We start from the raw sequence: 15,772 nt of genomic DNA, 5'->3' as shown, positions 1-15,772 counted from the left end.
AACAAAGATTAGTCCGTTAACACCATAAGCCATTGAGCAGAAGTTGAGATCGTCAACAATGCGGTAAAAGCTCCGCGTTTAATCCGTTTTAATTTAAACCGAGTTTTTGATAATGGTGGAATGGGAGAAGATTTCTGCATATGGTGGAAAAGTACGTGTTTATTGTTCAGAATCATTAACTCCAACAAAATTATGAAAAGCTGCTAACTCCACAAAATTTCAATATTTTTTAACTTGTCATGCAATAAAGCTTATTCGTTCTACTGTGAAATTTTGGTGGATGGGGTAAACAGCTTTTACAGCATTGATGACGCACAGTGGCGCCTCTGCCGTTAAACCATGGCAAAAATCAAAAAAATCAAGAAAGCGTTCGCTAAATCTAATACATGTTTCTAATAGAGAATTTTCCTGGGATCAAGAATATATAACTTTTTTTTCACAGAAAATTATAGTTTACCAGGTAGAGCCGCTCACCGATTTTCAACATTGGGAAAAATTTGAAATTTTTCTTCTTTTTCGTTGTATTTAAAATGGTTTTGTGAGTAAAGAGGGCGGTCGGTTGTAGTTTTCTTGTATATCTATTAAAGATAATTTAATTCAGGATTGAAAAAAAAAAATTTTTTTTTTTAGTAAAAGTTGGCGGATATAACTGTTTTTCGAAATGCCTATTTTTAGGCCCTTTTTAAAATTTTGATGGAAAAAATAAAAAAATGTTAAAATATGTGCTCCGTCAAATTAACAGTAGTTATTTGTGAAATATTCAGTTACCTAAATTCATAAAGTCTACCTGCGTCCAGCCGCAACTTCACTTTTTACATCAAATAAAGTTAAACAACCTTGGGCATAAATACGCGCCTGAGCAGGTATGTATAATTCAGTACGGCCGTAAGGTCGTTTTTGTTATTGGAACTTGTTAACAACATACGTTTTTTTAGTTACGAATTATATACCTGAAATTAATTTTAATAATTTGAGTAGGTATATAAAGCTACCCATCATACAATGCACATTATCATTCGTCTTTTGGAGATTAAGGAACTAAGTATTCTGTTTACTTAAATAAAGTGAATAGTATTGTAACGAATTTACTTGCAAATCCTCTTATTTGTAACCCTCTGCTAAGTTCGAATCACTAAACTGTTGAATAAAAGACTCCAATATTTAATAATGCAAAATGGCCTTTATTAAAGTACTTCACAATAACACTCAAACTGTGCAACGAATAGATTGCTTAATAACCAAACTGATAGCTTAAATGAAATTGACTTTCAAAATAATACTGCTATTGCTCGCTAGATATCGTCTTAATCGAAACTGCTTGACAACTCAAATCAAACTGAATTCCAGTGCCTCTACAATTGCCGCCTTTTATACTCTTTGATTTCAACCTTCGCATCTTCTAGGCGCTTCCAGAATCTACTAGTCCAGCAGCTCTCAAACTTCTCAGCTGTAACTACAATTGCACAATTTTATACATTTTCTCATTGCATACTTATATTAGTATCTCAGATATATGCATGTGTTTGTGCATTGACACTCCGCTGCTCGTATATGTACATGGTACATATGTGTAGACGCAATTATTTTTTAGTTTATTTAGATACATAATGATTGAATAATTGATGTGAACTCGCGTCACTGCTTAGCATCGGCTTAGAGATAGCAGCACCCCTTAGTTTTGCTAATATTCGTAACAGTATTTTTAAATATAGTTCACAGTTTAATATTTAGTCAGATACACTCGAAGCCAATTCTAATATGTATCTAGAAAACTCAAAATTATTTGCGGTGTTTAAATCTACAAAGTCAAGACGGGACTTCGTTGAGGCTATTATGAGAGAATTAGCGAGTGAAACAAGCATTAAAGAAAAGAAAGGCCTGGAAGAAAAAATTGGTTTACAATACAATATGATAGAAAGAAAATGGAAGGACGTCTATCGTAACAATTCAAAATTTCTAAGTAAGCATGAAAAGTGGCTAGCTGACACCAATCAAACTAGAGGGACCAACAAAACCCATAGAAGAGTGTTCTACCTACGCAAGGAAAAGGAAGCTGTCTGATGACACAAAAGCTATCGCCACGACTCATCTTTCAGAAGCACTGGCTATTAAATATAAAAACGACGAAGAAAACGTGAAGTCTCATATAACAGAAGCAGTTGCGGTAGCAAGTCCAGTGCGACTGATGAGGATCAAAAACAGCATTCCCACACCACCAAATGCGCTACCTAGGAAATACACTCCCGAAGAAGCTTTAGCGCTGTTTATAGATCTCGGTTTAACGAAGAAAAATATATTATATTGCGTAAGTCATTACTGCAAAGTAATGACGATATTTTACCTGGATACAAAAAAATTACTCAAGCCAAGAAAGAAGCAGTTCCTCTAAGTCCCAAAATAGCCGAAGTATCAGCTGAAATTGAGCTACAAAACCTAATGGATCATACGTCTACATGACTCCTTCAAAGTTTTACTGAAGAAAAGTTGAAATCACTGCCAAAGGTGCTAGCCTTGATAACTAAGTGGGGCTGTGATGGATCATCAGGACAAAGCGCAAATAAAAAAAGAATAAATGTAGACGATGACTCAATTACAGATAGTAATATGTTTATGGCTTCTATTGTTCCATTACGACTAAAAGATTGAAGCTTCAGAATATTGGAAAAATCCACGTCCGTCATCAACTATATTGTGCCGCCCGATATTATTTAAATACGAGAAGGAGTCTTCGGAACTCATAAACGCTACAGTGAGTGATATAAAAAATTAAATTGCCAAATTAGAACCAACAATAATTGAAATTGAAGAGGGGAATGTTATTACAATAAAGCATGATTTTCTTCTAACAATGGTCGATGGAAAAGTTTTGAACTTAATAACAAATACGACATCTACAATGAAATGTCCAATTTGTAAGAAGAGCCAAAAGGACTTTGAAAATCTTGATGATTCAATAACTGACGACCTAAATTATGAGTATGGAATATCTCCTTTGCATGCTAGGATAAGACGTATGGAATTTGTTTTGAAGCTTACACTACCACAACAAGGAGAAGTTTTCGACGACAATACAACATGTAAGGAGAAACAAAACAGGAGAAAAAATTATTCAGGATGCATTCTATAAATAGATTGGTCTTAGAGTTGACTGTCCAAAGTATGGATACGGAAATACAAATGATGGTAACCCCTCAAGAAGATTTTTTGAAAACGATGAAGTTACTGCTCGCATAACAGGAGTTGATAGAGGTATTGTGAAAGATTGGAGTAATTTTAAATACTTTAAACTGCCATGAACCAGTTAATGGACACAAATTTGGAGAATATGCATCTAAAACTACAGAGATGCTGCATCAAAAAATCCTGAGAAGAAACTTACACCAACGGTACATAAAATTTTAGCACATGGAAAAGATTTAAAAGTGTACCAGTGCTTACCATTAGGAGAATTGTCTGAAGAAGCTCAAGAATCTAAGAACAAGGACTACAAAAGATATAGATGTATGAACACCTGCAAAGTATCACGAATTAGACAAAACGAAGACCTTTTCAACATGTAAGCTATCTCTTCTGATCCAGTCATATCATCTATGAGGTATGTAAGAACACAAAAAGATCTTACAGATGCGTATAGCTCAGAAATGGTTGCTTTGTTAGATATATGTTCCAGTGACGATGACTATGTTAAGATAAAATAAGTTTTTCATTTCTTATCACAACAATGAAAAACAGATTTACTAATCAATTTTGTTACTTTATTGAAAAATAAGATATCTATGTACAAGTTAATTTTTTATTTCAAATAAAAGAACTAATTAATTTAGTAATTTATAAATATATACTTTTCGTTATTGCATTTCTCTAAAGTTTATCAAATTTATTTTAAAGCTTAGGCATTTCGCCTTCAAACTAGTATTAAATTTTTATAGAAATCAATACGTCTTGGTTCAAAGTTTGGTACAAATTGGTAAAGCGGTTACTAAGATCAAACTTTTTAGCATAAATGGGTAGTGCCACTCCCCTTTTCCAAAATTCGTTGGCTGTTTAATCTTGAGCTCAAATAAAATTTCATTGAACCACTTTCAATAACTTTTAGTTATTAATAAAATAAATATTTGGATTGTAAATTAAAAAAAAACATGTAAAATTTTACGATGAATTTTGAAGCACCTTGTTATTGTGGCACCAAAAACGGACATTTGAGTTTTATAAGAGTATTGCCATTTAAAAGAAACAATACGTCTATCGATTTTGATAGTTATTGATTACGTGACTATTTAGATACAACTTTTTATCATGAGTGGGAAGTGCCACGCTATCTTATTAAAATCATTAGTTTATCTTATTTAATGCTTAAATACGTCATTATAAGACAAATCTCATTTTATTTTCTTTATTTTTTACTAAAAACCTTTTGTTTTTGCATTTTTCTAAAAATTTTCGAGTTTTACGAATTTTTTTGAAGCACATTAGTGCAAGACTTGTAAGGATTCCCTCTTCCTCCTAGTCTCAAAAGGAAGGGCGCAAATTACACTGATCAACAGTGAAATATTTTCCAGACTTTTTTTGGTCATTTTAAGTCAATTTAAGGGTGCTGATTACGAAAAAATTATTTGTTTCTTTCTAACAGCTCTAGTTTTCAATTTTCGAGATGAGAATTTTTACATACGTAATTTTAATGATTTACCACGTATCAGCACAAAATTGCCTTTTATAAGACTTTCTTGCCTGTGGGTCTTGCTAAGATCCCGACAAAGACTCCAGCAGTAATCGGACCACCCATCTTCCTTGGTATCCCTCTTCCATAACACGAATATCCTGGTGAAATCTTTCACCCTACTCTTCACTATAATCTCCAAGATTCTTCGGAAATCGATTTAAATGGCTATTCAAATTATGAATCTTAATTATAAGAAAACACAATAAATACTCGACACATTTAAAATCCGGCTATAAAATATATACAATAAATACAATAAGTAAAATAAGTAAAATAATCATTAAACTTAAAATTTTGAAAAAAAAGGGATATGCATAAAATGTAAACAATAAAAATATCAAGGTCAGCAAATCAGAAGCAAAGCAAACAACATCTTTCACTACAATATCAAGTTACAGTAAAATATCAAAATCATTGAAAATACGACAAAGAGTCTTATACAATTGTTCACAAAACAATTATATAACCCTCTTTTTCTACCATCCACCTATGTAATACACTTGCGGCATTACGCATCATGAACTTCTATGCCAAATACATTTTAGTAATAATCATATTACAATATTATACAACATAAATTATTGAACTAACCCAGTGGTTAGCTAACATCAATGGAATGCCGAATATGAAACCCTTGTCCGTTCACAGCTAATAAATTCTGCTTATTATTTACATACAACCAATAATGGGAATTAACCAAATACTCACATTGATCTGCTGACTTTGCAAGCATGCATACAAACCTACATGTATGCATAGCATTAACCAAATTACTCGTATTGATCTGCTGACGTTGCAAGCAGGCATACAAATCTACGTGTATGCAAGCAGGCATACAAATCTACATGTATGCAAGCAGGCATACAAATCTACATGTATGCAAGCATGCATACAAATCTACATGTATACAAAGCAAGTATACAAACCTACATGTATGCATACCCCATTACCAATGTACATATTTTTAATTTATTAGTATTAAGATAATTATGAATGTATCGGTTAAGTAAATAACTATAAAAGGGAAAGAATTTATTTAATAAAAAGAATTAATGTTTGACTACCAAACCTTTCACATCTTTTTTTCCAAATCAAACATTTCATGGCGATCCTGCCAGCTTGGTCAAAAATTAGCAAAACTGCTGAAGACCTCGCTGGAGGAAAATCCTGGATATAAAATAAGCAGGATTCGCCTTCAAACATTTCATGGCGATCCTGCCAGCCTGATCTTTGATTAGCTGAAAAATTTGCTATTAAGCTAGATCTTGCTGGAGGAAGAATGCTGCCAGTTCAGATCAAAAATTGGCACAACTGCTAAAAAGGATCTGACTGCCCAGGATTCTGACCATTTGTAAAACAAGTAAAAAGTTTTTATTTAAAGAAAGGAAAAAGGAGAAAAAAGGACCATTAAACAAAGCAGCCTTTAATGCAGCACCCAAAAATCTAATATTGGCACCGTTGCAGTACAATTAAACTCTTGGATGTAAACAAAAGGTATTGCTATATGGCATCAATTAAGATATTATCAAGGAAAGCCGTTTTTCGGCAAGGATTTGGCAAACTAAGTTGAGAAATATTTGGTTGTAACACAACGGGATCGAAGGACACCTTTCAATTGGCACAAGTTAACATCAAAACGAAACCAGAAACATTTCATGGCGAGATCGGAGGCATAACACTCGAGGCAATTAATATAAGTATATAAAAATTTTAGAAACAAATTGGGCGGCCTTTATGGACGCTAAACCATTAGCAAAAACGAGAGTTTTTGCTTAGGAATTTTTTTTTTTTTAAATAGGACTTGTAGAAAAAAAAATAATGTAAAATTTAAACTAAACCAAAAGTATGTACGAACAATTTCTTTTGAACTTGAAAAAAAAATTTATCTAATTTGTTAAAATTTGAAGTAAAACTTTTATGGAAAAAAGAAGTAGGAGGAAAATTAAAAATTTCTTATTCAAAAAAAAGGCTAAAATGCTAAAAATCTTAAATTAAACTTTTATAAGAAAAAAATTCAAGTAAATTGGAATGTTTAGGACACTTCTGTAAAATAGTCAATCTACTTCAGACAGTTCACCTATCCTCTAAAGAAAGCCCATAGGACATTTTAATAAGGTTTAAAAATTAACCATAACTACTAAAATGCAAAGAAACTACCCGACACACTAGGGACTTACAAAAAGAGTTAGAAGGATTAAAGAAATTGTGGAATATAGTTAGTATGGAAAGGGAACCCACAATTGAGGATATTATAAACCCCACTACCAGGGAAGAGGAAATAATGCGTATGATTGGGAGAGTGTTCCCCGAAAATTCCAAATGTTAAGTGGCATCAAAAACAAAAAAAAAAAAAATATATTAAAAGCCCGTTTAATACGAATAGATAAGAATATTTCCAAATATATTATAAACTACACTAAGAAATTTTTTTTTGGAATATAAAAATTTTTTTTTTTTAAATATTTTTAATCAACAATATCCACAAAATAAAAAGTCATAAAACAAAATATCTATTTTCTTATTAAAATTAGAGAACTTTCAAGATGTCTTGGTGGACAAAAATAGCTCAAGGCATCATGGTAGCCATAGCTGGCTACGAGGTAGGTAAAGAAAGCTCTGAAAGAACATATAACAAGATAATCAAGTATGAGCCACCAACTAAGGTAAATACAGAAAATACTCCGAACATCCCAGATGTTTGGTTAGCAGTTATAGGTTGTGTATCCATGCTATTGATCATCACAATAGCTATGATGCTCAAAAACTATATGAAGCACAAATTTAGGCAGGTAAAACCCGCCACAACTCGTATCTAAGAAACACCAGTTTTTGCAACCCATTGCCTAAACCAAACCCAAAGCTGAGGAAGAGCGATAAACAATTCAAATAAATCTCAAATAGTAAACCTAAAAATGTCACAATCGACAGTAAAGGCAACGCTGCCTAAAGCGAACAGCAAATCAAAAATTTGCATAATTCCTTTGATGGCTCCTGACAAAAATAATCATGAAGCAATATAAAATTCTAGGACAGTGGAAATAGGCAAAAACTAAGAACAAGAAAAATTTAAAAAACCAGCCCATGACAACAAAAAGAAAAGAATGAAGAAAAGTCACAAAGAGAACCTATAAATATATAAGTGAAGCGCTATATAAATTTGCAGCAATAAGACATGTCGCGCTCCTAAAATGGTAGCGTAAGAAATACAAGCAACCTGGTTGTAGATGATAAAATTGACTTAGGACAATTACTTATCAGGCTGTACACACGTTGTACAAATGCCGCCAATCCAGGACTTGAAATTTTTAAGAAAAACACAGTTGTCCTGAGGGACAAATTGTTGAAAAATAATTGAATATTTACTCGAGTAGACAAATTTAAAATAATAAAAGTAGGTGCCCATATTCTCTAAGATCAAACAATTGCACAAACCCAAAAAGGTTGTGAAAGTGACAAATCCCGGTATAAAAATAAAAATAAATACTTCATAAAAGTCATGACGATTCTGTCTTGGTGGCCGCCGCAGAAATCACATGACAAATAAGATCAAAAATAATGCTGGAAAATAGGGAAATTATTAAAAAATTTAAAGATACGAAATTTTTTTTTTGCACCCACTGTACCTTCCACTTATCCATTAATAAAACTACCCCGCTCTTCCATCAGCAACCCCCTTCATTATATATACAATTTATTACAGATTTACCTAATTATGAAAAAAAATAAGGTCAAGTGAAAAAAAAATTCTTTTTTCCTTGAATAAAAATTAAATAAATACGATCATCTATTACCTAGGCCTCATAAGGTCATATTTTTACATATTAGGAAAGTATTCTACTTTAGCCCCAATAGATTAGAAAATATTAATAGCAAATTTTTTTTTCTCTAAGTCTAGGTAGATAAATAATAAAACTTATATGCATAGAAAAATTTCGATAGGAAAATAATTTGCATAAGTTACTAGATAATAAAAAAAATAAAAAATAAAAAACTATAAAAATAATTTAGAAACTAGTAACAGAAGCAATAAATAAGGAATTAGTAGTCCATCTAAGATATCTCTTGGAAATAATCTAAAAATAAATATTCCAATCTACTCAGTAATAATTAGTATCTAAGCAATTGAAAACAAATCTTTTTTTTCTGCTTCATATTTCCATATAAATATTAGAAAATAATTTAAAACAAGTAAGGAAGGTTAAGTTCGGGTGTAACCGAACATTATATACTCAGTTGAGAGCTATGGTGACAACATAAGGGAAAATAACCATGTAGGAAAATGAACCGAGGGTAATTCTGGAATGTGTTTGTATGACATGTGTATCAAATGAAAGGTATTAAAGAGTATTTCATGAGGGAGTGGGCCATAGTTCTATAGGTGGACGCCATTTAGGGATATCGCCATGAAGGCGGATCAGGGTTGACTCTAGAATTTGTTTGTACGATATGGGTATCAAATGAAAGGTGTTAATGAGTATTTTAAAAGAGAGTGGGCCTTAGTTCTATAGGTGGACGCCTTTTCGAGATATCGCCATAAAGGTGCGCCAGGGGTGACTCTAGAATATGTTTGTACGATATGGGTATCAAGGTGAAAGGTGTTAATGAGTATTTTAAAAGGGAGTGGGCCTTAGTTCTATAGGTGGACGCCTTTTCGGCATATCGTTATAAAAGTGGACCAGGTTTGACTCTAGAATGCGTTTGTACAATATGGGTATCAAACGAAAGGTGTTAATAAGTGTTTTAAAAGGGAGTGGGCCTTAGTTCTATGGGTTGACGCCTTTTCGGGATATCGCCATAAACGTGGACCAGGGTTGACTCTAGAATGCGTTTGTACAATATGGGTATCAAATGAAAGGTGTTAATGAGTATTTTAAAAGGGCGTGGGCCTTAGTTCTATAGGTGGACGCCTTTTCGAGATATCGCCATAAAGGTGGACCAGGGGTGACTCTAGAATTTGTTTGTACAATATGGGTATCAAATGAAAGGTGTTAATGAGTCTTTTAAAAGGGCGTGAGCCTTAGTTCTATAGGTGGACGCCTTTTCAAGATATCGCCATAAAGGTGAACCAGGGGTGACTCTAGAATTTGTTTGTACGATAAGGGTATCAAATGAAAGGTGTTAATGAGTATTTTAAAAGGGAGTGGGCTTTAGTTCTATAGGTGGATGCCTTTTCGAGATATCGCCATAAAGGTGGACCAGGGGTGTCTCTAGAATGTGTTTGTACGATATGGGTATCAAATTAAAGGTGTTAATGAAGGTTTTAAAAGGGTGTGGCCGTTAGTTGTATATGTGAAGGCGTTTTCGAGATATCGACCAAAATGTGGACCAGGGTGGTCCAGAACATCATCTGTCGGGTACCGCTAATTTATTTATATATGTAATACCACGAACAGTATTCCTTCCAAGATTCCAAGGGCTTTTGATTTCATTCATTCATTCATTTATTAGAAATTACATTAGTACAGTAAGATAATATATCTTTTATAGTACAACAAACAGTGTCATGGATATGTATTTAACAAGATTGAATAAAATTTTGGAATAAAAAGGGATACAAGTATTACTAAAGTTAACCTAAGTGAATGATGTTATACAAAGTACAGTAGTAGTGATATAAAATATATGTAGATATAGTAGACATCTTAAAAACATTTAATTAAAACTATACTCAAAGTAAACGACTTAGGAAAAAATTGAGTAAAAAGAAAAAAAAAAAAAACAAAGAAAAAACAAAATGGTCAGATTAAGATTAATGTGTAGAGAAATAATTGAAAAGAATGCGCTTATAATTGCTTTGGTTTACATTGTTCCTTTCGCCCTGCAAAACTTTTTCATTTTCTTCTACTTAATATGGTAGTTGTCACGCCCATTTTACCAAGTTTTTTTCTAAAGTTATATTTTGCGTCAATAGACCAATACAATTACCATGTTTCATCCCTTTTTTCGTATTTGGTATATAATTATAGCATTTTTTTCATTTTTCGTAATTTTCGATATCGAAAAAGTGGGCGTGGTCATAGTCGGATTTCGGCCATTTGTTACACCAATACGAAGTGAGTTCAGATAAGTACGTGAACTGAGTTTAGTAAAGATATATCGATTTTTGCTCAAGTTATCGTGTTAACGGCCGAGCGGAAGGACAGACGTTCGACTGTGTATAAAAACTGGTCGTGGCTTCAACCGATTTCGCCCTTTTTCACAGAAAACAGTTATCGTCCTAGAATCTAAGCCTCTACCAAATTTCACAAGGATTGGTAAATTTTTGTTCGACTCATGGCATTAAAATTATCCTAGACAAATTAAATGAAAAAGGGCGGAGCCACGCCCATTTTGAAATTTTCTTCTTTTTTTGTATTTTGTTGCAACATAACATTACTGGAGTTGAATGTTGACATAATTTACTTATATACTGTAAAGATAATAACTTTTCTTTTAAAATTTGAATTAAAAAAAAATTTTTTTTAAAAAGTGGGCGTGGTCGTTCTCAGATTTTGCTAAGTTTTATTAAGCAGACATATAGTAATAAGAGTAACGTTCCTGCCAAATTTTATCATGATATCTTCAACTACTACCAAATTACAGCTTGCAAAACTTCTAAATTACCTTCTTTTAAAAGTGGGCGGTGCCACGCCCATTGTCCAAAATTTTACTAGTTTTCCATTCTGCGTCATAAGTTCAACTCACCTACCAAGTTTCGTCGCTTAATCCGTATTTGGTAATAAATTATCGCACTTTTTCGATTTTTCGAAATTTTTGATATCGAAAAAGTGAGCTTGGTTATTGTCCGATATCGTTCATTTTATATAGCGAACTGAGATGAGTGCCCAGGAACCTATATACCAAATTTCATCAAGATAACTCAAAATTTACTCAATTTATCGTGTTAACGGACGGACGGACGGACGGACATGGCTCAATCGAATTTTTTTTCGGTACTGATGATTTTGTTATATGGAAGTGTATATCTATCTCGATTCCTTTATACCTGTACAACCAACCGTTATCCAATCAAAGTTAATATACTCTGTGAGCTCTGCTCAACTGAGTATAAAAAAAAGCGGATTTTAGATGGGTCGACACATTTAAAATCCGGCTATAAAATATATACAATAAATACAATAAGTAAAATAAGTAAAATAATCATTAAACTTAAAATTTTGAAAAAAAGGGGATATGCATAAAATGTAAACAATAAAAATATCAAGGCCAGCAAATCAGAAGCAAAGCAAACAACATCTTTCACTACAATATCAAGTTACAGTAAAATATCAAAATCATTGAAAATACGACAATTGTTCACAAAACAATTATATAACTCTCTTTTTCTAAGGCGGATGGTGTAGCATTATGCGTCATACCCACCTATGTGATACACTTGCGGCATTACACATCATGAATTCTATGCCAAATACATTTTAGTAATAATCATATTACAATATTATACAACATAAATTATTGAACTAACCCAGCGGTTAGCTAACATCAAACCCGTGTCCGTTCACAGCTAATAAATTCTGCTTATTATTTACATACAACCAATAATGGAAATTTAAATTGGTTGTTTTGGCATAAAAGACTAACTCATAAACTCTCCGTCAAAGTATCCTAGCTCAAGTTAAGCATTTTCATAATTTATTTCCTTTGTGGGGCATAACAGCCTATTTCATCTTAATATTGTAACTTATTTTTTCCATTACGACATATATAAATTTAAGTCGTTATTACAAAACATAGCGCCAAATATATTTTTTTGTATCTTGAGTTAGGCTGTTGTTCCGAATTACAATAACCGCCATTGGCTAGCATAAATTAAGATAAATTATTTTTCCATAGGAAGCCATGACTTTTTGAAAATATTATATTGAATTCCGTTCTTATTTCAAATTTTATTTCAAAAAAACCTGTACCTAAGTAGACATAGGTTTTTGGTATTCAATAATATATTTTTTTAAACGAATCATTAAGTTGAGTTAAGTTGTGTCAGAGAGTTGTGCAGCTTATATAGCAATTATTTAAAAGTAATATTTCTTGTGAAAAGTGATAAAAAAATGTCCGACAGAGCAGCAAAAATGGTTGAATTGGCTAGGTCATTGCCAGAGCGTCGAAACAACGAAGGTAAGTAAATAAAATTAATTAAATGAAATAAGGTTGTCCTTGTTATTTTGCAAATCAAAATTATTTGCATGTAATTTGAAATATGAAAGAGTGACATAACTCCAAGGAAAACTTTATTCCTGAAAGGCCTTGCGATGGGCGATTCCAAAATTATTATTCCAATTTTGTTCCATGTGTACAAAATGAAACAATGTCATCAATCCACGGAATCGAGTTTAATTTAGCTGTTATTGAAAGTAAGCATTTTATGCAGATTATGCCAGAGTTTAAAAGTATTTATTACTAAAATTAACGAGGGTAACTTTTATTTTAACTAGGTTTGCATAATCCAAAAAAACTTGAGAATTTGACTCAGACAACTCCATAAGGGATCCGGACTTTAATTTATCACGATCTGCTACTAGTATGGATTGCTCATCAAACGACGAAGAAACTCCTCACCAGCCTGATAATTTAAACGGCCTTGCGAAACCAAAATCAAAGTCAAAGAAAAAGCTTCGTCGCGACCTTAGAAATAGGGGAAAATCATACACAACGTGTTCAGGTAGAATAGTTAAAGCCAGGGTCTGCAATCCAACGTTTGATTTATGTAGAAACAAATGCAAAGAGAAATTTACAACTGAACAAATAGAATCTCTATTTAAACATTACTGGTCCCTGGGAAGTTATGACCAAAGAATTTTGTACATTGGATCATTAGTAGCTGTTGGGGATAAAAAATGTGACACCCTATGCAATACAGTAGAACGCAGACGAAATCGAGAAAATTCAATGCAATATTTATTCCAGATTAATAGTAATACAATCAAAGTATGCAAAAGGCATTTTAGGCAATGTTTCGATGAAAGTGATAGCTTTATTAAATCGGTCGTTAGAAAAAAATTAGTTGTCCGTCTATGCAATTCAGTGATCATCGAGGCAAGCATACTCCTACATCTAAGATTGATGCTTCGATGGAAAATGAAATTAAAGAACACATTTTAAGTTTCCCTGCATACGAAAGCCATTACAACCGGCGCGATACTTCTCAAAAATATTTACCTGCTAGTCTCAATTTATCGTCTATGCACCGCCTTTACAAGGAAAAAGTAAGCAATCCAGTAAGCCTTTCTAAATACTCTGAAATTTTCAAAACTCTTGGTCTTAAATTTAAAGAACCTAAGGTAGACACTTGTAGCACCTGCGACACTTACGTTGCAAAAATAAAAATCGCTCTAAACGAAGATGAAAAAGCTTCATTGATTGAGCAAAAAGAAATTCATATAGCTAAAGCTGAATTGGCTTATGAATCTAAACGACAAGATAAAAAGCGCTCGGTGGAATCGAACACTATTAAAAGTTTTGCATTCGATTTACAGCAATGTTTACCAACACCTTTTCTTCGAAATTCTATCAGTTTCTACAAAAGACAACTATGGACGTTTAATTTAACGGTTCACGATCTTGCAACTAATGCAGCAAAATGCTTCATGTGGCACGAAGCTATGGCTAGACGTGGTGGAAATGAAATTTCCTCGTGTCTTTTTAAATTGTTAAAAATGTTGCCAGCAGAAACGAAAACAGTTACATTTTATAGCGATTCGTGCGCAGGGCAAAATAAAAATTCGTTTGTTTCTGCCATGTTTATTTCATTTATTTCCAATGCGTCTACATTGGATCACATTGACAACAAATTCCTCGAACCCGGCCATACACATATGGAGTGCGATAGTGATCACGCCCTTATTGAGCGAAAGAAAAAAAAACAAATGTCGAAATTGAGACCCCAAGAGATTGGTACCAATTCGTAAATACTATTGGACCCAAATTTCAAACTATTGAAATGCAGCCAAATGATTTTTATAACTTTTCGGACTTATCCAAATCAAAACTTTCTTGGAAACGTTTCAATGAGGATGGCGAAAAATTTGTATGGCACGATATTCGATGGCTTCGTTATACCAAGATGTCCAACAAAGTCCAATACAAAACTTCATTAGATAATGAAGAACCAAATAAAACTTAAAGGTGGGCAAAAGAGGGTGTTCTATAAAAGGATTTGGAGAAATACAAAATATAAAGAACTTACCATGCATTTCTAAAGAAAAAAAGAAAGATCTTATGGATTTGAAGCAGTTTATAAAACCAGAATTTCACTCATTTTATGACAGCATTCCCACAAGTATGGAGCAGCTTAATACCCATCCCGATTTGACGGAGTGTGACAGCGACGAAGATTTTTGAAATAATATTTTTATGTATTTATAATAAAAATATGTACATGTGAATTTTTAACTGAATTGAATAAAATGGATCCTTAATATTGATAAAAATGTTTAATTGTAGTTCTTTAAACTATGGGGCATAGTTATAGTTGAAAAAGAATATGATTTTAAGTTAGTTAAAGCTTTTTGACACAATTTTATATGTGCTATCTGTCAAAAGTGCTCCAACTAACTTAAAATTACTATAAATATGCCCTTATATGTCTGTATTCCAGTATTTTTTGAAATAATAAATAAACTTATTGTGAGTCATACCGCATTTCAAGATTTACTATATAGAACTGACTTAAGTGAATAAAATTAATAAATTAAAAGTAAGGAATAATAGCACAACTACACATAAGATTTCAACTTTAGGCACTTCTAAACATTTTTTTATTCGGAATAACAGCCCAACTCAAACTAAGACATTTTAAATTTTTTCATTCAACAAGCCATAATAGCCTAACTGCTTTTTTCCTTTATATCTTTCAAATTAAGCAAAAACATAACAGTTTGCTTGCAAAGTTAAAAAGAATACCGATACACCTTGTGTATTTATTAAACGATTAGCAATAAATATCATACCCTGATTTGCAGTAATGATTTGAAACTTTAAATTGCTATCCTGAAAAAATTGAAAAAGAGACTTAGGCGGTTATGACTTGTGACCACAGATATGGGCATTATCTTT

Source organism: Eurosta solidaginis, chromosome 2, assembly GCF_040869045.1.
Source record: "Eurosta solidaginis isolate ZX-2024a chromosome 2, ASM4086904v1, whole genome shotgun sequence".
Taxonomy (NCBI): domain Eukaryota; kingdom Metazoa; phylum Arthropoda; class Insecta; order Diptera; family Tephritidae; genus Eurosta; species Eurosta solidaginis.
This window is presented reverse-complemented; position numbering follows the sequence as displayed.